General features: G+C 31.4%; 1 protein-coding gene across 2 annotated transcripts in view; it reads left to right on the top strand.

The window, feature by feature from the left end:
* The first annotated feature begins 5,937 nt into the window (after nt 1-5,937).
* Nucleotides 5,938-24,973, top strand: part of LOC128998575 (forkhead box protein P1) — a 57,422-nt gene continuing 38,386 nt past the window's right edge. The window contains exons 1-2 of one of the 2 annotated variants that reach the window (XM_054424770.1): nt 5,938-6,005; nt 19,932-19,988. The gene's annotated coding sequence lies outside the window, so the exon portion shown is untranslated. The remainder of the gene's footprint in view (nt 6,006-19,931; nt 19,989-24,973) is intronic. The other variant, XM_054424771.1, reaches the window with a different exon arrangement.

Here is a 24,973-nt window from a genome sequence, read left to right as displayed (position 1 = left end):
GCTTCAAAACGCCCAGAGTCAAACGTAAAGCAATAAAATAAGGAATAATTGGAAGGTTGAGCTAAGGGCGGAGGGGACGCTAGCGCCGGACACACGGGAGACAATCAATACAAGAAGAGGGTCCAGCGATCCGGTGCCAGAGACAATTATTTGGCTGCTAATCTGCCCTTAGACTGTTTTTGGACGGGGGGACCGAGTACCTGCCGAACCAACGGATATAGAGTCCCCAAAGGAGTACTCTCCGAACTGTGTCTAATATCTCTTGATGTGTGATTTTAACGTGAGCTGCACACGAATCGAGTGTTTTTGTTTGGTTTGAATAACGCGCAGGTGGTTCGACCGGTATTGCGACACTTATCTCGCTTCCTTCTTTATATTCTTCAAACTTGCAGGATATGAAGATCCGAATGGCTAATCCATAAGTTACTTCTTTGTATTAAGATTTGAACAGATATTAACGAGGTACTCGCGAATTGGAAAATATTTAAAACTTTTTATGTATCTGAAATATCATTAAGTAAAGAATTCCTCGCTTTAAAAATATTTCTTGCATCAAAGACGCTTGAACTCTCTATCATTATTATGTTGTTACAATAGGCTTGGTTAAGTTTATAAGGTTGAGAATACAATTATTGTAATGAGCAACAATTAAACATCTCGAATTTTTAAATTATAGACTTTTTATTGAATGCAAGTTGAGCGTTTTTGGAGTAACAATTATATGTATACGATTTAATGTTAATGGTAGTGCAATTATCAATTTTATTTTAATGTGGTTCGTATGGATATTTTATCAAACATTATGGTAAAAAAATCATATACGAGTATAACAATTTAAAAGTCGAATTAGTTTTTAAGGTGCAATATACTTATTATATACATTAAGTTTCAAAGTCTTGTATGTTAAATTAAGTAGATTAGCCGAATATTAATTGTATGGTGGGGATAGTTAAACTTGTCTGTATTAGTAAATCCCTTATACGTTAAATGATATAATCACTTTTGGTAGATGTCGTGTAGTGAATTATCTCAAATTTTGTGCCAAAACACAGGTCGATTTTAACTGTCCATCATGACTGGAATTCATTACAGCCTGTAAATTATTTATTTAAATATTATTACGCTGAAATAAAGCTATTAAACTCTGTAAAAGTAAATAAAGTACTTAACAGGGTCAATTGAACCAACCCGGCCATGAGTAGCACTGCAGGAATCTTACTCTGTGAAAAATTCATGCAAGTGTATAATATCTGAATAATTTTGTTTTTAGTTTTGATGTTAACATTTAATACCAGTTCACAAAATCATGTTTCCATTGGCTTTGACTAAAAGTAGTTTTACGCTACCCTCTGAATAGTAAATATAAAAAAACGAATTCTTCACTGAGTAGCAAAAGTAAATTCAATTAAAATGTTTAAATACAGTATTATGATATTTTAACTGTAATACAAATAGTATAGAAGTAAGAACACTTCATTAACAGATTTGGTAATGCACATATTTATTCGTAGACCTAATTTTAATGTATTCACTTTTTTGGTGCTGCGTGATATAAATGGTAACTACAAATAACACACAATACCGTATTTTCACAATTATTTTATATTACGTAAAATAATTTGTCATTAGCAATTGTTCCACTGATAGGTGTACAACAAGATAAAATATAAGTGGGTGTTCCATAAGAACTTATGTTTAACAATTCTTTCCCTTAATTTTTTGTCTGGAACGGGACAGTTTTAATATCCATTACAATAGAGATACAACCTATATCGAAAAGGGTGCGAGGCCTAGATCAGTTATAGAGGTAAAAAAACTAATAGTGAACCATAATCTAGAAAACAATCATCAAAAAACAAGTAGGAGGAAATCAATTGAATTTCACCTTAAGGAACCCCATTATATAAAAGATGCAGATACGTTTTGCTAATAAAGCAAACTTTTGACCTAGTTTCACCCTCTCGAAATTTGACAGTCAAGTTGTCAAAGGTTTTGGTAGGAATGCTCTTTGGAGTTTGATTGTCTTTTGATGAAGTGACGAACACCAAATCATAATATTGGGGAAATTAATCGTGAAACGCTGGAATTAGTGACATATTCAGGACCCTTGGGGTGGCCAAACACCGAAAATCAGGTGGTCGTGGAGTACGGAGGGGTTGGGAGGGCTACTTTGCCCTCCTGACCCCAAGGATTTTTAAAATGTTTGTTTTGCAAAACATAAAATGCCATATACACATACTTACCTTTGACATGGTATATTAACACATGCATAATTTCTTAACAATTTTAGTTAGACTAAAAATATATTTAGTTGGCTAGTTTAAGAAATATATTTAGATAAAATCTACCTTTGTTCACAACAATTTTCCAATAATTATTAGAGAACAAACGTTTAAGGAATAGAGTTTATAATGTATACTTATTAACATTGTAATTAATTAACATTAATTTCATTCGCTGATATAATGCAGCCGCTAAATTTTGTTTATCGTATTTAGATAATTAAGGTCATCAATGAAGGGAGTGAGCTACTAGGCTAAGTCCGGTTAGGTTAAGATGAGGTGTGTAATATAATTAGACTAGTTGTTTAGGAGAGTTTAGCAGGGAAGTGACTACAATATATTGGTGTATTTATTACACCCCAGCGTACTCAAATAACTGCTTTAAAATGCGTAGATCGGTCAGAAGGAAGTTCTAATTCACCGAAAACGAGATTATAAAACCAGTGAAAAAAGTTATTTAGTCATTTAAGCCACATTAAATAATATTCGGATTACTCTACATTTTCCCTGAGAAGTATTTATTTCAATTAATTAATTTTAGAAGTCACAATTGTATGTTTTTAATTACAAAATATAAATCTCAGAATTTTATGCACCGGGATATGACATCAATAAGTAAAAAAATAATAATACAATAATACCCTACTCACGAACACCAGTAAAACTCTATTGTCAATGGATGTATTCATCATGTGTAAAATTAAAGCTAAATGGGCTGCATAATTTTCATTTACCATAGTTATAATTATTTTTAATAATTTATTTATGTGAATTACAAGAAACGGGACCTTACAAGTTATGAAAAAAATTCTAATTTATAAAATACTTTTACCTACGACCGTTTTTTAAAGTAGCCGTTTCAGTACAGTTCTTAGAATTGAAAAGTATCTCATACAAGCATTGTTTACATTCATAACAGCATAGTTTTCTCATAACAACACGGGTAACTGACCAATGAGGTTCAAGGATTGAGAGAGGAGAAGCAAAATTGTAATGATTCGAAATTCAACTAATCAGCTGTTCCGGCCAATTTAATTGTTGATTGGTGCAATTAGTATTTGATACAATGTTCGTTGCATCAATGTCAGTGGTGATTAGAGGTTATACACAAAAACATAACCTCTCTTAGAAGTTATGAGTAGTGATTTGTAGTACTTAAAACATCGTCGTAGGTAAAGTAGTGTACTCAACTCGCGTAAATAGTGTTAACGACACTCGTAGAAGCTTTTAAGGCACTCACCAAGGCTCGTACCTTAAATTTTCTACTCGTGTCGTTAACACTATCTTTACGCAATCGTTGCGTAAACTACTATTACAGGTGACACTCCACTTGTGTTTTACCTGTTCATAAGAAAAGTAAAAAATATATTTATTCATAAATTAAGTACATTTTAGTATGTGATAATTCCCAGATTAAATTTAGCCACAAATTGAAAAACTTAATAGAGTTCAGTTATACTGTATAAATAAGTCACAGTAACAAGGTTTTCACAAATAAATACTTAGGCAATAGTAGTGGTGCCATAGAGGAAGGATGTTGTTAGAAGTAAACAACAAGACATCAATAGCAGTCAACGACATCGAGAAACAAAACAACAGAATCGTAACCACGCAACGACGAAATAGAAACAAACCTAAGTGTTGCTCAATTATAGGCAATCACCCTATTATATTTTTCAATATGCAGTATATTTATTTTATATCTGCATTTTAATGTTGCATTTTAATGTTGGATATACTATTACTTTTGCGAAGTAGTTAATTGATAATTCATGTATAGCATTCATGTATAATTCAAACTCCCATTTACCAAACCCAATAATAAAACTTACATATATTGGAATATACATTGGAAGAGTATTTTCACCTTGTTCACTTAAACAGAAAAACTTTATTTGGTTTTCTGCATGATTTCATAACTTTCATTGCCCTTAATTCCCCTTAGTAATTTATATTATTCTTGTATTCTACGTACATAAATAAAATTGATTATTATAGTCAAGTGGCATTTTCACTTGGGTTCCACTAGTTTGATCATACATAAACAACAAAATACACCTTTGAGAGCAAAAGTTAATTTTATAGGTTAACACAATTCATATATATATTGTAAACTATAATTATGGTCCTTTAGTCAATTTACAAATAACGGTTTAATGGTCCTTTACTACGTTTTCTTGACCGTCACTTGGATCTTTCTCAATGCAATTACGAAAATCTCTATTCAAATATTGTTAATGGCGTTTTACCCTCTAGAAATTGACCCAAGAAAATTTTTCTGGAGTCATAGATAGAATAAAAACACAAACAGAAGATGATCACAATAAAAAGTTTTGAGGAACATTGTCGAAATCAGATAAGGTAAATAAGACTTTTACGTGTTAAAACTATTAAAAAATGTCTGTTGGAGGCTAGTTGTATAATGATAGACATAATACAAATACATTTCAAACGAAAACCACTCTATACACAGCGGAAAACTATCATTGAAAGAGGAACAAAAAACCATATATTTTTTAATCGATCCTAGGCCAATGTTCGTTAGTTGTTGGGACAATTCTGTGTTATAAGCCTAGATGAGGTTAAGGTTGACTCTCATCACCTTGAATACCTTGTGCAGAGTCCCTTGTTTCCTCGTTACGAAGTGTAAGCAAGCTATAAACAGTCCAACAAACATACAAAGTCACAAAAACAACAAGGTTTTAACATCAAAGTCCCTCTGGTAGATATTTGTATGAAAAGTACGTCTATCAGTTGATAGAAGTCACAAATCGGATTCTTTAAATATTTTAAGCAAAATATAAAGTTAAAAAGGTTTTTAACTAATGAACATATTTAGATTTAAATCGTAAATGGTATATTATTCAGTTTTCCAATATATGTGTATTTATAGAAGTGCTATGAAAAAATGTTTAATCTTGATACGTTAGTCACCTTACATTAAGGCTATTTGACTTTGCTAAAGTAAGGATTTTGGAAGGGTGAAATGTACCTAAAACAATATAAAATCTTTCTTAAAATCCTAATAATGTGATAAACATTATTTTTTAAAGTATTTATATTGACATAATCGATCTAATGTTGAAGCAATTAAACTTTCGTACTGTATTTTTTCAGAGCTTTTGACTATCAACATCATGCCACAAAGTGGTAAAATGTATAGTTGCAAAGATGAAAGAACGAGATGCCACGACGCGCGGCGCGGGTGGCCGCTGACAAGACGTCTACGAGGGGAAGGACCCACCAGTTTCGTGTCGGCTAGGATTAAGCATGTAAAAGGCGAGAGTATTGACGAGTCGTAGTGTGATTCCAGGCTCTTGGAGTTTCAATATTTACATGAGTTCATCGACGCTCGAACAACGTCTTAAGTATTAAAATGGTCATGAGGAACGGTCGGAGAACGACCTCTTAGAAAACTACGTAGTTGCCGCTAGTTTTGTAAAGCGAAAGGTGTTACTCGAGATCGATATCCGAATTATTTGTAAACCTCGGAAACAACAAGGTTTTGATGTATCAGACATAAGAGTCTTGGCGGTGGGTGGTAGGAGGAGGCGGGAAGACGCGAAGAGACCACGGCGCCGGTCGCGCCCCGAAACTGCCTCTTTTTGCGCAACCGACTGCTCTCTCAGCTAGAAAAGAAATAATCAATGGATAGCAAGCTACAATGTGCGGCGGCCAGTATCGCTTTGTTATGGAAGGACGAGGGCGCGCTCGGTGAACGAGGTAAGCGATTCTCCCACACTACACACCTTAGACGGACGGCCGCTATGTCTTCATATGTATAATACGGCCCTGGGAACATAAGACATCGGCCGGCCTTTTGTTTATTCACTCTGTTTTGTTAACGTAAGCTTACATTTTGTGTTAAATGCAATAATCCTCCCATGTTTGATGTCGTAAACTTGCCATACTTTCTTCGAGTGCTCTGTCTGTTAAGGTGGGATTACCTAAACGGGGATCATCTTACTTCTGGCTTAATCTATTTCTTATTTATTACACAGTTTATTATGTTTTACTTTCAGCCCTCTCTGTTGTATATTATCGGGACTGTAAGATCGTGGATAATTGTATCGGTTAAAATTCAAAACTGTGTGTTAAAATGTAAAAGAATGTCAGTTTCAGAGAAGTACTACGAGAAAAATACAACGAAACTTTTAATCTCTTAAACAATCAAATTCTTTCACTTCGAGTAAATGTTTTCACCTATTTGGACTGTTGCAAATGGTAAACTTGCACTCGTAGTTTAAAAGTGCTAGTGTGTTCCCGCGCCTTGCGCCGGCTACACATGGTCGGTGCGCATCTGAGCTGCCATTGCCTTCGTTTACCGGCTCTTTCTTTTGTCATCAACAACCTCTTTTTAATTAGCTGAAACTGTTAACCAACTATTTGTGTGGCATATACAAATCGCAAAAGTTAAAATCTTAAAATCTCATTAGATACACCTAAGAAAATATTGAGATCACTTTTGATTTATTAATCCAGAAAAATTAAATGACCATTGAATTAAAGGCTTAAATTTATAAATTAATAAATCAAATGTATGTTCAAATCAACTCGGTTTAAATATCATTTACTAAATCTAGTGAATACCCTAATAGTATTTAGTGTAACGTATTAGACTTGGATTTTGGTGCTTCAAATTATATAAATATCTATTGTTTTATATCCATTGTGATATTGTTTTAAACAGGTATTTATGTGCCATAACTAATGGAAAGGCGTTGAATAAATTTTATTTTATTATCTGTCAATATCATTAAGCAATCGTATAATTGTTCTAAAAAAGATTACACCCGTGTTACCCCCGTGTCGGCTTAGGCCAAACCGAGAATTTAAAAAGTTCTAATTGCTCGACAGAATGACATGGCAGAACTGTTTACAATACAATATATTTTATTTTCTGTTTTAATAATGTATAACATATTTTATTTAATATTCAAAGTGCATATTTAACAGTTTTTAAATGTAAACTTTGTGGTAAATAAATATACCCTTTAACATTCAATTATTTCCAAATAATTTGCTTAGTTTTAACCGTTTTTAAAAATTATTAATTCAAATTCAAAATAAACTCGCAGTCGATTTATTTATTTACTTACCAAATTAAAATGGAAGTCTTATGATGTTTACTTATTGACTTATGTGTTGATGTTTACTTATTTATACATTATGACTAGAGTTAGGGCAGATGATTAAAATATTAAACTTTATATTTTTTCCGAGTAATATATTTCAAATCTCGTGAGCATACTTAAGTACTTGTAATAAATAAGTTAAATTTTACGCAATGCTAATAACTGATATCACGATGACAAACCAACAATTATTGTTAGAATTAAATCTTCGAATCGTAGGTTCGAAATAAAGGACCTTTATATAAACATGGAGTACACGAATTAGATCTAGATTTTGTCGTGTCAAACATATCGTGTTATTATTGCGTCTTCGATACAAAATAATGGTTTTAATAAGCAGTTTTAACTTACGTTTGAATACACCCTGCTTTGAGAAGTAAACATTGTCGTCTGCTGTCTTCTAAAATATGAAAAAAACAAGTTTACAATGTGCAACAAAACTGTTACATTGAAGTTGTTCAACAATGATTACAATCACACAGATTAACCTTACTTTTCTAAATTTAAATTCCTTAACACTTTCCTACATATTAAAAGTTAATGGATTTCAACTCTATTTACCTTTAGTAATAATATTAATAAAATGAATATGAATTGATACTAAGATGCAATAAAATACTTTGGCATTTGAATCATTAAAATTTTCAAGTAAAATTCTAGTGTACTAGAATTGTAATTTTAAATCCAAACCATTGCAAAAAATAATTTTCAAAGAAATAGGATTCATGTGTTGCCTAAATTTATATCTGTAAGTTAAAAAATATGTAATGTTTCGTAGATGCCACTTATAATTTGTGAACTTTAATTTAAATAATAACTGTATAAAATATTACCACAACTTTATTCAACTTGTACCCGTTGAAAGTAATTAATGTTTATATTTAGTAAACGTTTTCAACACATTATTTGATAATTAGCAATATATAACGAAATTTCTTCGGTTGTAACACATTATCGTACACATACAAAATAATAAATATAAAAATAAACTTCGTAAACATGTGGGTTGCGTATTTAAAAATTTTATGTTACTTGCTATTTACTATTTACTAATACGGTTAATAAGTGAAGGTGTATTACTTATTTAAAATTTGGCATTATTAGTTTTAGTTTTTTGTTTAAGAACTCAGTGTATTATGTAAACTTTCCTTTTGTTTTTATTCGTGTTTTTTCCATTTGGAGTACAGTAATATACTAAATGTAAAAGTAAGCAAATTATAAAACTATATACAGATTATTGTTAAACCCTTTTAAAGATCGAAATTATACTTGAGAAATATTTTAAACAAAACTTGTTGTTTCACAACTTTCGAAACTTAAAATGTACCCCGAATGTAGTTTTACCTTAAAAAAGTTTAATTATACAAAATTAAAGACTTATAATGCATATAACATGCATAGACTTTCATTTTTTTATGTTTACAACTCATTAAACTCCAAAAACTTACCATATAATAATAATAAAGTGTAATTATAAAGCCATACTATGACATTTCAAATAAGAATTAGAAAATTTAACTTTTCTCAGAAAACGAATACTTTAGAGAATATTCATTCTAAAATTGGCAGGTTATAGTGTAGTTGCATTAGTGCTTACACAAACGTACATAAACAATTCATGATCGGGAAATATTTTGTAGTTTAATACTTAGTTTACTCGTTTGATGATGCCAAAAGTGATTGGTTAATATTGGCTCTAAATGATATTTGTGCCTGGGTAAGAAATTCATGATGCTAAAAAAATTAAATATCAAATTTGGACTGTGCTCTTACAAAATCGTAAAACACATTAATTTTAATTAGTACTTAGGTTTGATGCTACAGGGAAGGCATTGAGGTGTGTTTTTATTGAAATGTAAATAGCGTAGTATGAATCAAACAAATTTGCCAGATTCGATTAAAATATATACATAAACAAGCTAACTACACCAGTTTATTTATTCCCGTGTGAATAACATAAGAATTTTAAATATTTTTTTAAAATTATCTCTGTAACCCTTAGGTATACAACAACGCTTTAATATACCAAATCATTTGTTTTTTGAACTCAACAAATTGGTTCGTAAAGAAACTGCGAAATATTATACTGTGAGGGTTAAAAATTTGAAAACCCTACTTTCACATCATGAAATCCCCCATGGCCACATTAAAATCTTGTTTAATCATGCTGGTTCTTGAACTCATTTGACTACACGTAGGTTTACACATTTGTACAGAATTTAATCAAAATCGTATGATTTTTACTCAAGTTATCATGCCAACGGACACACACATAAACAAGCACACATATATTTGGCCTCTGGGGCATCAAAATAAAAAGGAAATCGGGCTAGGGTCTAGGTCTCACCATGGAATTTACGGCAATACTTATCCCTATATGGGAAATCCGTGAAAAATATAAACAACTTAAAACACCGTGTTTTTAAGGCTGTTACCTCAATCAGCACCTAAACGGAGTATAAGTAGACGTGTTGTAGGCGTATCTCGAAATGCCGGTAGCGTATGTTTTGAGAACACATGTTATAACCGCACAGGCACGCACTCACGTACAAAGATGTTCAGAGCTTTAGGCTCAGGGCTCCCCCTCCTTATCTCTATAACGTCTTAATTGTTGTTGTGGTAAGTCGATTTCCGCCCAATTGTCTCTGAAAAGCCATGCCTTAAGCTACCATCGATAACACACGTATTAAGCATAATCAAGGTAACATAATCCACATCCAACAACATAACCAAAATTAGCAAGGCTCCCTACAATAAATGGGCTGAGAATGTCTATGTTCCTTTTGTTTGTATTGATAAAAATCTTCCAACAAAAATTTAGGAATTGTCATACTTCGACACTTACTTTTTAATTTGGTTGACGTGGTCTCAAGGTTGACTTTAATAGCAAAAAATAATATGTTTTGTTTATAAAACATTTTCCAATAGATATAATTTATATTTAATGACCTAAAAATTTCAGATTAAACTTCAAAACATTTTAGAAATTTAATATTAATTTTGTATGACCCAATATATCTATTTCATGAGTAATGTACAGTATATGATACTGCACTTTCTGCTGGACATTTAAGAAATTTGTAAATCATTTAGCTTAAAAAGTATTATTTGTTACAAGCCAGTTATGATCAAATATTTTTTATTTCAGCCACCCTTTAAAACTCCGTTTGCAAAATATTTACCATTGACAACCTATAATCTTAACACATTTTCCTCTGTTTTAACTACCAAATATTTGCTGCATGCCAAATCAATGTTATTTTATTACTGTACTCCTCTATATTATATTTTGATTAATTTATATTTTGTTTGGTTGTTTTACTATTAAAACTTGGAATGAATAATGTTTAGAGTCTTGTAAGATAAAAATTTCAAAAATAAAAAAGGTATTCAGCAACTATACCAATTAGTACAAAAAATATATTACATTAAATTTCAACTTATAATAGATTTAAATGACCAAAACTATTATACAGGGTGATTGATATAAGTGTGCCAGCCGTTTTATTCGAAAACTATAAGAGATATAAAAAAAGTTAAACGGTAAGTGCCTTGGATATTTTATTTAAAACATTGTAGTCAAGTCGAAAAAAATTATTTTAGCCGCCATTTTTCTAATATGGCCGCCAACTTTGATTTTTCTTATGGAACACCCTGTATTTTATGATGTATTCTGGTAGAAAATGTGATTTTAAGACGATTTTTATACTTATGATTTTTTTCATAAACCTAACCGTTTCATAGATAATAATGGTTAAAGTTTTGAAATTTCTGCATGAGAAAGAATTTCGATAAAGGCCTAAGCAAGCATGCCAGCTGTTTTATTAGAAATCCATTCAAAATTTCACAACTTAAACCATTATTATCTTTGAAACGGTTAGGTTTATGAAAAAAATCACAAGAATAAAATCGTCTTAAAATTACATTTTCTACCAGAATACGTCATAAAATACAGGGTGTTTTATAAGAAAAATCAAAGTTGGCGGCCATATTGGAAAAATGGCGGCTAAAATAATTTTTTTGACTACAATTTTTTTAATAAAAAATCAAAGGCACTTACCATTTAACTTTTTTTGATATCTCTTATGGTTTTTGAATAAAACGGCTGGCACACTTATATCAATCACCCTGTATAGATCTGAAGATAGTAAAGTCTAATCATATGATTCGTCTCATTTTCCATTAGTTCAGAAATTCGAGTTAGACTATCATAATTATAGATATTTTAATTTGTTTAAAACACCCGCCAAAAAGCCTTTTGCATTTATTTATTTCGTTGTTAGATGTTTTAAAAATGAAGATGAACTTTTATGAATTTCGGTGGATCAAAAACAATTTATTTGTAACAGTAGTTTCATTAACACCAATACGAATCTTAACTTATTCTATTAGTTGAGCGTAACTCAACTCATTCAATACTTGTCTAAGTATAAAGACAAAATATAATATTTTTTTCCTAAAATGTGGTTGGAAAATAAGCCCATTCCAAGTCGAGGCACCGCAGAATGTATTGGTTTGTATAGGTTTTTCCAATCCCTACGAATTTTTCCAATGCTATATTGATAGGTTTATTTAAAGATGGATAAACCACGTGATGCTGATTATTTTGATCAAAGAAAATATGTGACTCAGTCTTTACCAGAACAAACTTTTGGATGATGACAGTGTACCGAGACATATATGGATTTTTTTCAAATTACACTCCAATCACAGATTTGAGGATTGAGATAAATGCCAAATTTCAAAGATTTCTGTCCTTCCAAAATTGGAATAGAGTTTCTAACAAAAAAATTGAAGAGTCAATACTTCTTTGGAAAAAAATTAATTGCTTGTTATTAGTCGTATAGTAAATACAAGTAAAGAAATGTCTTATAACACTTAAAACATATATTTACGCTTATACTGTTACTCACACATGACATTTGGTCATTCGCCTATTGGGTCTGATGATCATTGGAGTGTCCAATCTCTCTTTTATGCATATTTACGGTCTTTTGAGTAATAGTATAATCGTAAATATATGTTTTAAGTGTTATACGACGTTCTTTTATTTACTCTCCGTAAATTTAATAACACGTACAATGCTGATCAAGAAGTTATTTTGTTATTAGTCAACTAGTGCTGTTGGAATCCATTTTATAAATAACACATTTTTTACATTTGTTTGGAGTGCGGGGCTGTAGAATTATATTGTACGCGTTACTGGTTATTAGGAAATATGTTCTGATCTTAAGCTTTCTAAGAAAAACAACGTAATAGTTATTATTTGCCCCAATAATTCTTGGATTTCCCAATTTTGAAGTAAACAACATAAAATAAAACATGAGTATACACCTCTCGTCAAAATGTAGTATTTTGTTCGTTCACAACAATGTACTACATAATACTAGGTCTGGGTTAGTTTTCCTGCTAAACTGTGCCTGCAAAGACAGCTAAAAGATAGCTATTAGCTGAGTGCGGCCATAGATAGCGAGAGCGGCAATGACTGTTTGAACTCGTAATACACACAAGATTTTCACACCACCATGATAAACTTATCATAATACACAGATTAACTTTTTAGTTGTACACGAAATGTCATTATGTTATGTTTTTTATGTTATGTCATTGGCTTACCGGTTGTTAACTGGCTTCACGGCTGTGGTTGGCGTAAATACCCATACAGTGAAATCAGCTTACAGGTGTGGCAATGTGATCATTACCATTCAGTGGTAGGAAATACTAATATCCATAGAGTACAACAAATACCCCCTCCAAAGCATACCTGTAGACTAAGCGAATATACATTTGCTTGTTTTTTGCGAAACCGTTAACGCAAAAGAGAGTTTAGGTTCGCTGCTAAACAGAAGGAATAGGTTGTGTTGATGTAAAATGTTAATAGCTTAGCATGAAAAAAATAAATTTGCCAAATTTGATCAAAATATATCGATAAAAAGCTAACTACAACATCTTATATTAAAATATAGTAGTGTTTTGACCTCTGAGGACGTAAAAAGGTAAATCGGTTCTATGTCTAGGTTCCTTGACTGCGTTAATAGATTTTTCCCGTTTCGGAGAAATTCGCTAGAAAATGATAATGGACCTGTCCACAACCTTACAGCTAAAAAGTCCATTCATCCCAAATTTTGAGGTCTCAAACTCAGCCAAATTTCAAAGACTTAAAAAATGTCTAATTCCATGTAACGTTAACGATACGTGCATAAATTATGAATGTATAAAATACAAAATTTAAGCATTAAAAGATTCTGATAGCGCATCTTTTGAGAGAATTGTAAATTTGAACTTGTATGTTGGCAAATAACAGGGAAGAAGGCTATTTCACTCATGTTAATTCAATCTGAAATCCTTGGTGGAGAAAGTGATGATTATTTTGAAATACTTTACAGCTTTTTAATAAGTTTAATGACACTGAACAAGCTTCCAAGACAATTCAAATACTAAAAACTTTATAGTAGCCTTGTAGAAACTATATCTTTACGAACATTGAAGTAAAACAACAGAAAATTGTTTAACTGTTCCAGTTTTGTTCCTCCCTATAGTATACTACAATATACTTGTATGCGTGTGTGGCAATCTAATTTGACTAAAAGCCTATCTTGCATAATATCTTAAGCTTCATCTGAAAAATTGCCTGCAAATTGTTTTATTTGGAGAAATAGCCTCTGGATCTTTATTAATCATCGTTATAATCTAAGGCTTACCTTACGATCCAATTGATTTATTGTGGAGACCTAGGTTTCTACGCCGGAGCGTTATCGTCAGTCCTAGGCTAAGCTAAACTTTTCGTGTTTCATCTCTTACTTGAGATATTGTGGTTTAATAGAATTTTTACAAATATAAACACTGAGTATACATAAATATTTACAAAGACATAGTGGAGAAGTTAGAAGCATGGCCATGATCTTGTCAATCCTAACCTCCAAAATTAGGAGTTTAGGATTGGAGGTTTAGTTTTGGAGGATATACATATTTTAGGACTGACGATAACGCTCCGGCGTAGAAACCTAGGTCTCCACAATAAATCAATTGGATCGTAAGGTAAGCCTTAGATTATAACAAAATTGTTTTATGTACTTCAGAACATCAAGTACAGCAAACTGCTATTCAGTAGTGTTCCGGATGTGCTTTGCACATCCTACACAATACATACGATATTAGGCAGTGAATATCTTATAGAACGCAGCTCGTGAATCAACATAGAGTCATATTTAGCACCTGTGAACCGTTTATACATGATTTGTTTTTTAACGTGAAATATATCTTGTTACTCATTCATTGGGGGTTTTAACTGAGATAAAAGCTAGAATATGAAAGTATATTTCCTCAATTGGGCCCAACGTGAGTAGTTTCGGTCCGTGCTCAAGTTTAACCAAGGCTAGGCTGTGGTGGAGAATTAGCGAGGGTCGAAAAAGAACATTTTACCGGCATAAATTAGTTTTAAAATTGTTTCATCTAGTTTACAAGTAAACACAAACGGTTGTATCCGTTATTTAAATGCAACATGTAAAACAAAATAAGAAATACATTTTAAAATACTGAAATATATTTGTTACAACTTGTCTAAAATACGCGGAGGAATTTTTCAGTCTGGAAAATGTAAGGCTCATGTTCTCGAATCCAGCTGAGAGGGTTTTCAATAAGAGGGCCACCACTCTTTTACAGTGCAGTGCAATGCTTAGGTTAGGTTAGTTTAGTTTAGTTCGGTTATTTTAATTCAATTTAAAATAATGACGAACAATATATCATTAAGAAAACAGTTTTTATGCCGTGTAACTTGTTAAAGAGACAAATTTAAAAATACGTAAATTTGTATTCACGCCCTCTTTTTTCAGAAGAAAATGTATTTTTTAATGGTACCTTATTGTAATTATCATAAACTAAATTGAACTAAACCCACTTATCGCACTGTTGTAGAGTGGATTCCCTACATACGATATTCCCTAGAAAGAACGCCCTACATTTGACCCCTCAACACATGAATTGAAAACACGTTGTAAAATAGCAATAATACTTTTTTTGGACGGATATGAGTAATTTTTGCAAGTGGCACAACAAAAATAATCTCATCATAAGATACAAAAGTAGGCTACATGTAAATGATAACAATGTTTGAAATGAATGCGTGAAATAATGCGTTACGATTTATCAGCAACCTGTTTCATCATATTGAACTACCTAAATCCACCCGTACGGATTATAAATAAAAATAAATACCCCCGCCGCAGCAAACCTGCAGACTAAGCGAATTTCAACTTGTCTGATCACATTTTTACTAAAACATTTCCATAAATAATACATATTTATTCCCAATTTAAATAACATTAGATTTAACGAGTGCTTAGGTTTGCTGCTAAGGGGTAGGTCCATAAACAAGTAAACTACAGCAGTTTTCATTTTCTCCATAGGAATAACATGTGAATTTTAAATTTACACTTTTTTGAATTTTCTCCGTAACCATTAGGCATACAACAATGCTTCAATATACTAAATTATTTCTTTTTTAAGCTCTAGAAAATGGTTGGGAAAGAAATCCCAAAAATTTACCCTATATATGAAATATACAATATATGAATTTGAACGGATGGTGTTTTTGGCCTCTGGGAACCTCAAAATGAAAAAGTAAATCGGTCCCGGGATAAGGTCTTACCATGAGACCTACGGTAATAGCTTATTCCCTATATGGGAAATTCACTTAACCGAGTAAATCAATCTATGTTCATATAGAGTTTTAGTAAATACATAGTGCATTTGACTAGCCTTAAATAATTTATATACATAAGCCAATAGGAATCGACAAACTTGTGTTCTACCAGGTAGCATTAAACGCCGTAAATAGATCTTGGTCCTTGTTTTTAGTATATTTTTGCACCACTTTCTTCTAAGCCTATTTACTTTATTCTTAAAGTAATTTGTGGATGTAGGTAGACCGTCCAATTTGTGAAAAACTTTAAAAAAGACATTTAATAACTAGATCTAGTACAGTCAGTTATTCGACAGCAGAAGATCTAAAAATAATATTTACTAAGTATATTTTAGGACAGTCTGAATATTATTGATTGAGTTCACTTGACTGTATAATACATAATATTTCTTTCTGAGTGGGCGTACTTATCCCTTGGCCTAAAATATTAGAATACTTTTTCTGTTTTGATTTCTCCCTCTATTATATGCTTCTATTCTATATATGTACAATATGTATATGGCGCTTGTACTTGTACTTCTATTCTACATGGAGCTTTGAGGGATTTCTTGCATCAGGCTTCGGCTATTTGGTGTAAAGGTTTTAGATTAATTCTGTATAATTCTTATATTAGTTGTTATGTTTGTTTATTATTGTTTGTTATGTTTTGCCATGACCTTATTTTTACCAGTTTTACAAGTTTTAGTTTCTTATAGTTAAGCAGTCATGAAACCCATTATATTTCCTTGGACATTATTAATGAACATTATTTATTATTTATAAGATTATAATTATTATTATTAGTTTCATAATTTATTTATCATATGTTTATATTTATATTATGGACACACTTTTTGAAACATACATAATGATACCGCTTAATTCATAATGTATTTGTTTTTAAGAAAAAAAATTCTCTAAAAAAGTTTATGTCTCTAATAAACTGTAAGAAATCCATTGCATTTAAATGTTTTATTTGACTTATTTAATATTTTGGCCCGTATACTGTATTGATTTATTTAACAATAAAGTATAAAAATGATTACTTCAATACCCTCACATAAAATTTGTCACGAAAATGATCTGTAATTACAAAATCCTATTGCATTTAGGCCTATATTTTAAACTAATATGAAACATATAACAAGTCTGTAAAAAAGTAGAAAAAAACCCCTAGGTGCAATCAAAATACCGTGATAGACACGGAATAGTCATTTTTAAGCTGAGAAGCAAGTTAAACAAATAAAAATCACTGTATTATATATAGTAATTTAGGTTTTATTTCTTAATTTTGTTTCAGCTTTATAAGCTTACATGTTACCTGAGGTGGGTGTTTGGTGCCTTCGCCTACTTCTGTAGCTGTAAAATATTTATCATTGAACTCTTGAATTACTTGGGATAAAGATGCAGAACAATACAGTTATTACATCGTAATTCTACCATTTTACTCTCAACACAATAATTATAAAAGAGTCGTGTCAGTCATTAAATTGTACGTCGTCATATCCAACGGTATACCAGCTAATTAACCAAAATTAAGCTTTTCTACAAATTCACAACTTATAGGTTTTATCAGTCAGGAACTAATAAACTATAAACCTATATTTACCTAATTTTTTTATAACTAGTCTCACCAAACAACAAATGTGGAATTTAATCGGACTATTGAGGAACATAACCTATGTTTTTTTCCGCGTAAGAGTAACAAGTACATGGTGTTTTTAGCGCAACCCAAATAATTACAAATAAAAATAAAACTCTCTAACAACAAAACTAGCTCATATGAGGTTATCTCTGTTTTACTTCATTGCCGATCAGCTTTGCATCGTTCCACTTATCGATGAGGCTCAGTGTTATTGTGAATTGATTGTAAATAAGACTTAATTAAGGTTTTTCACATGTAAAAACAGAGCTTGAGAAACGCCAAGTTGAGACTTATTCACAATTAATTCCCAATAACACTAAAACTTATAGAAAACTATGCAACAATACATATCAGCTGATTGGTAATGAAGTAAAAAATACATGTATACCAAAAACAGTGTTTAATTGTACTTGTAATTGGGGTTGCGTTAAAAACCACCCTGTAGTATACTTTGAAAATATTGTTTACCTACGACCGTTTTTTGTAGTAGCCGTATCAGTACAGTTCTTAGAATTGAAAAGTATCTCATAACAGCATTGTTTACTTTCATAACAGCATAGTTTTACTCATAAAAACACGGGTAACGGACCAATGAGGTTCAAGGATTGAGAGAGGAGAAGTAAAATTGTAACGATTCAAAATTCAACTAATCAACTGTTCAGGCCAATTTAATTATTGATTGGTGCAATTAGTGTGTTTCGTTGCATCGTTGTCAGTGGCAATGGGAGGTTATAAACGAAAACATAACTTCTTTTAGAAATTATGAATAGTGATTTTTGGTAATTAAAACAATGTCGTAGGTAAAGTAGTGTACGCAACTCGCGTAAATAATGTTAACGACACTCGTAGACGTTTTTAAGGCACTTGCCAAGGTTTGTACCTTAAATTTTCTACTCGTGTCCTATTTTAATAAATGTATTATTCCCTGTTAAAGGTAAATTACTTTTTCCAACCCATCAACCTGAGGAAGCAACCCGGTTTGGATGCGCATAAAATCCGCATCAGATTTGATTGGTTTTCAATAACAGGTTGATCTGGTGCTTTGACGTGTTTGGTAAACAAACAAACTCCCCTGTCTCTGTCATGGCATGCTACCCACTTGAGGCTTAAAGTATACTTCAGTATGTATTTGGCTTGTGAAATGTACTTTTGACTAATTAAGGTACGTTTTTGACTGCACAGTATGTCAATTAACAACAAAATTTAAATAAGGAACTTTGCTCTTTATTGTGACCATAACAATATAATAGAATCATAGAATAAAAATCAATGCTAATATTAAACATAAATGAGGATTAATATAATTATTTGTATGGTAGTAAAAACCTATCCAAAAATATTTGGACTTTTTGAGCCGTTTAAGTAACTCGATAACGTTACCAAATTGGAAACTGGTTATTTCAAAATAATTTTGTTATTTACATTATAGCTATACAATATCAAAATGACTTATTAAATTTTGAAATGTATAGCTACTGTATAGGTGCATAAATTAGCTCGTATTTTCATATGTGATAAATCAGTTTAACTCTTCATAAGAGAAATCTTATTAGATACTGAAATGGCAGTTATCAATGAACACAATACATAGGTGTTTTGAAGATTTTACATTTATACTATAATGAACAGTATATCTCTCCTTACAGAAAACAAAGATAATACAATCACTATACTCTTATGTTTTTTTATTTTGAGTTGTGGAAATATACTTATTTAGTATCTTATTTAGGTTTTAAATGTTAATACAATCGTTTTTATTTACCCTTTTAGATAATATAGGTCACTTTAACGAATCCTTGTTTCATAATTATAAATGCGTAAACATTCACCAATAAACAATTTTCCAACGTTAACTCTTAAAAATATTATCTTTTATACGCTGAAAGAGAATAATGTTGTAATACAATTTACGGTTCCAGCCTTCAGTATTTTGAATTAATGTTACAATTTATTGTAATGTTTATAATATATGTGTCAAGAAATATTAGCGCCCTGAATCTATTTTATGGTTATTATAACAGGTTTTAACGTCAAAAGATATCATTAATATTTTTGTAAGAAAATGTGTAGTTAGGTTTTGATCGGATATAGTTAGCTAACAAAATGACATAATGACATAAATAAAACTGCTTTTACAAACAAGCTCAAACATTTTAGAGCCATATTTAATTACTGTTTTCTTTTTACAGGGGGGCCTATGGTGATATAATTCTTCAACTCGCTAGATTCGTCTATTATAAATAAAGGTAATTATAGAATTGTTATGTGTATATACATTTAATAGTGTTCTAGTACAACTTTTATTCAACGTTGTACAGTACCATTCCTTATTAGGGATAACGGCAATGTTAACTCATATTGAGTAAAGGGTGTTTCAACTGTATTTTTCATTCCCTTCTTTTTGTTATTCACTGAAATATAAAGAGGAGTCATTGTCCCATCTGACCTAAAACATAGTTAAGACTTATATTATAGAGTGTGACGTACAAGATATTAAGTTCTTTTTTTCTAAGTACACTTCCAATTTACATGCAAGGGGAGGTAGCCAAGTAGACCTATATAAACCTATTCAGTCCCAAATTCTAAAAGTAAAAAACATAAAAAAATGGAGATACCTCGAGCATGAAATGTAAAGATGATAAGTTGTTGACTCTTGTTTTTATAATGCACATGTGCAGATTTTTGCTCGTTTTAGCGAATTTCCCATAGGCAATAAGCTACCTTAGGTATTATGGCAAAACATGAACCCGGGCCCGAGAGCGTGTTTGTGTGTCCGTTAGCACGATAACTCGAGCAAAAATCGTCGGATTTCGATGAAATTTCGTACAAACGTGTAAAGCTACATTTATTCGAGTTCGTGAATTAGCATGATCGGACCATGGAAATGGGGTTTCAAAGGGTAAAAATTGGTATTTCTCATTTTTGACCCTGAAAACATAAAATTATCCAATTTCTCTCTGTACCATTTTGAAGAGCTTAAACAACTAATAATTTGGTATATTGAAGTGTTTTGTGTTTTTATTGGTTGGGATAAAATTCAAAAATTTTTAAATTTAAAATATTCACGTTATTCTTACGAAGAATAAGTAAATTGTTGTAGTTTGCTTGTTTATGGATACATTTTGATCAAACTTGGCAAATTTGTTTATTTTTCAATTTTTTTATAATTTACTGTATTTATTTTTCAATTTCATTATATCTTAATGAAAAAAAGACTTGATTGCCCTTTCTGTTGCTGCAAACCTAGGTACTCGTTAAACTTAATGTTATTTAAATACTTTGAATTGAAAATAAAATCAGGCAAATGGAAATTTGCTTAGTCTGTAGGTTTGCTACGGTGGGGATATTATTAGTTTGAATGGACATGAATCTACAGTTGGTTGCAACATGTTTTCTGGAAAATTGGTGGACCAGTTCATTGATTTTCAAGCCATTGAATCTATATTTTTAGGTGATATTTGCCCCCCCCCCCCCCCGAAAGATTCTTGTCATCCTCCTAGATGAACATACTTGTACTTGATTTGATGGAAAGAAATTGGGCCGAAAATCGATGCCTGTGGGACTCTACTGATGATGGTCTTGTTTCCGATTTGGTTGTATGAATGTTGTCTTACTACTGATTTGAGATTTTCTTTTTTTGGGGGGGAGGAGGGGGTTCTGCTGGTAAAGTATATTATAGGTTAAAAGAGTCCAGTGTCTCAGTGATCAGTGCAATCTACGCAGTCGAATGTCTTGGGGAGAACATCAATACATAAAGCTATAAAATATTAAATTGACCTATTAAATACAATATAACTTATCTTTATTGTGTATTTTTTTACACTATGTCTTTTTAGTGAATCGGTAGCGTCACTTCGGGCCCAAGGCAGCGACGGCATGGTTCGGATCCTGGTCACTGCCACTAAAATTTATCAGTACGTTCACCTTTGTACTGTACCGGCTCACTCCTTGCTTTGCTGTAAACTTTCCACGCACGGGTGGTTAGTCTATGTGGACGGGTAAATGCAAGGTTGAAAAGCGGCCGCCAACCTCTTAAAAAAGAAATTCTTTATCACCTGCCTCAAAAGTTTATGTTTTAGTTAGAATAAAGTCAATGCCAGTTTAATAGTCGAATATCCTATTTTTCTTGGGAATAACGTACTTGGGTTGCAGTTATTTTCAAGATACATTATCAATTATTTAAATGAGTTCTACTTCCGCCACTAGCATAAAACTATGGTACTAATGACTAACTATGGTGACATGAATGAAATTCAATTGTTAATTATAGTTTTGTTTTGATCTGATTAGTGAGATTTTACCCGCCTTAACGATTTTATCTAGAAAGGAAGGTCAAATAGTGTAGATGTGGCTTCTCGAGATCAATTTCACAGCATTTCATGATGAAGTCACAGTCATCGGAATTCTTGTGCACTAACCCTGCCGGAATCCTTGAAAATGCGTGTATTTCTTTGAAGTTGAAAAAAGTTGCTTTGTTTTCACAGAAACGAGAAATCTAAGAATTTGAAACCTCTGTTTACCGATCCATTTCACTCTACAGTATGACTACATTGTTGATTTCTTTATACTAGGAATATCCTACTGTGCAAACATCTCCCGGTAGAATTATACGTAACTCATTTAATAGCCAGATATACATTATCAAATGACACTATTCAATAGGGTTGCCCTATTCACTTAAAACGTGTTCTTAAAACAAATTGTTGTTTAAGTGATCCACCCTCAAGGTACGCTTCTGTCAAATATTTTAGCCTTTCAAAACAAACGCAACATTTTTTTAAAACCTCTAACACACTTTTATGTTTACAACATCCGCTATGTCACACTATCAAAACAAATTTTAAATACTGGGAGAGATATAACAAAGTTAATATACAAAATTTACTAAAGATATCCTTTTTTATTGGATTTAGGTGACAAATAAATTCTTAATTCTATTTTGGATGTTGGTTTTAATATTTTCTTGAATCAATGAAACTTTTTCACAGGTTCATAGGTCGTTTACAATTGTTATAATCATTATTGGAATTAATTTATTATGTAGAATATAATTTTTAACATTTGATAGCATATCAATAGCTCAGTTGTTTGCGACGACTTGAAAACGTCAATTAAATCGTCAAAACGTTAAATTCAGGTCAATTACATTAGTAAAGAAACATCGTATTGATCTAATAGGAAAGGACTATAATTAATTATCTTAACAATAATCAACAATAATCTTAGAGGTTCGATAAAACCCTAAAAATTTCACACACTGTCAACAATGTGGTTGAAATGAATTTTAATTCTTAAAAAAATATAAATTTTCATGCCTTTTTTATTTTAATTTAAGTAGTAACATTTAAGTAGTTTAGGTTAAAAGTTAAGGACTAAGAACTAAAACAAAGATATTTTTCCTTTCTTTATTTTGTTGGATTTTTTTCATTAAAAAGTGCTCAGCATGTGTTTATTACGCTATTGGGAAATCCTTCACCCTTTATTAATTCAGAACCAAAGTAAAATAAACGGTATCAGCAAACTGACACATACCCCCATGAGCCTGCTAACAACTTGTATAGGGGGAGAAAGTAAAAATGTAACGATGAAAATATAATGAGATTATAGCTCAAATTAATGAGAAGCTGTTTTATAATCACTAATTAAATTATGAATTTGAACCAGCATTATTAATATTTTATCACAGCAAACTTCTACTAAGAATATCCTTTTTAGTTTGTAAAATAGCGTTAATATTAAACAGAAAAATGGGTTATGGTACAGACAATAAATTGTGTTTTTAAGGAAACACTTCATTTTAAAAATCACAAATGAAACACCCATTAGTTCCGCGATAAAGTAACATGTTACTGTGGTAACTGTGATATGCCAATGTAAGGAATTGGATTTTGTATTTTGAATAGGTAGTATGCAGAATGTAAATATCAGTTTCAGAAAGTATTTACAGTAGCCTATACAGAAAAATAAACTTTAAAAATATATTTAAATATATGTAAAAAATATTTCTTATATTTCTCAACTAGCACGAATCTATTGTTCTTAATTTATCATGAATACTTATATCTGAATTTTTCTAAAGAACCCTGAATAATTTAAGAAAGTATCATGTTTCTAAAAAAATGTGACAGCCCTGATTACAACATTTCTCCACGATGCCTTTTACGTTGAATTTTTAATCGGCCAAAGTTTGAGGAAAGTTTTGGAATATTAATGATATTGCCCGTTTTAATTATGTAAAACTACGAGTCAAATCAAACGTTAACTTAAACTTTAACCAGATCACGTATGCGTATAATGTATTTTACAAAGGTGCTTTTTAAATCGAATTATATAAAATGAGTTTCTAACTTTTTTGTAATAGTAAATTATTTTCTTATCAGATAAAATCCCTGAAATGATGTAATGTCAAATGAATGTTTTGGGGAGAGTTGTCTCAAATAATAAAAACTATCATTGCCAACTTTTTACTTCTCCACCATTTTACCCCCATAAAGACGTTTTAACCTTTATGACGTTTTGGAGACGTTTTGGGCTCCGAACAACCAGGTTGTGAGAATTGGAGATAGGTGGATCTTAAACCACGGTCTCAAGTGGAGCATATCAGCTATACCCTGTATAACAGATATGAGACAATATGAGATATAGGGAACAAACAAGCATTGTGGATATTGATAAGGCTAAAAGGTTTCAAAGCCTTACTTTGCATTTATCGGAGGTCTCTCTGGATACTATTGGTGGCCTGCCTCCATCAGGCAGCCCATCTAAAACATGTGAGCTCTAAATATTATTGGTTACATTTGCTAACGGAAACCTAATACTGCTAATCGAGTGAATTCAGTGTTCAAACAAAAAAAGTTATATTGCCGATAATTTCGTTGTCAATATATAATACTGACGTGTTAATAGGTGCTAACGTAAGCATATTAAACCTTGCTCAGCTGTTAAACCATGTTAGACCAGTTTTTGGACTAAACTAGCTTAAATTAAGGTGTTTTAAAAACCATATTTTGGATTAAAACCAATAAAAAGGTAGGCTTGCGTCTACAGAATGTTTAAGAAACCCATTTAATGCATCTTCTATATCGTTCCTCAAAAATTTAAATTTAATTTAAATCATGATGTGTTTAATGGAACTTTTATAATTTATTTTGTAAAATTGCAATTTTTTGACGTCGAGGTCACACTAGTTGAAATAGTATTCAACATATTTTCAAAACCTTGGCGTAATAAC

This window comes from Macrosteles quadrilineatus, unplaced genomic scaffold (genome assembly GCF_028750875.1).
Source record: "Macrosteles quadrilineatus isolate MER2022 unplaced genomic scaffold, UCM_ALF_1.0 Scaffold_7__1_contigs__length_78375512, whole genome shotgun sequence".
Lineage (NCBI taxonomy): Eukaryota > Metazoa > Arthropoda > Insecta > Hemiptera > Cicadellidae > Macrosteles > Macrosteles quadrilineatus.
This window is presented reverse-complemented; position numbering and strand designations above follow the sequence as displayed.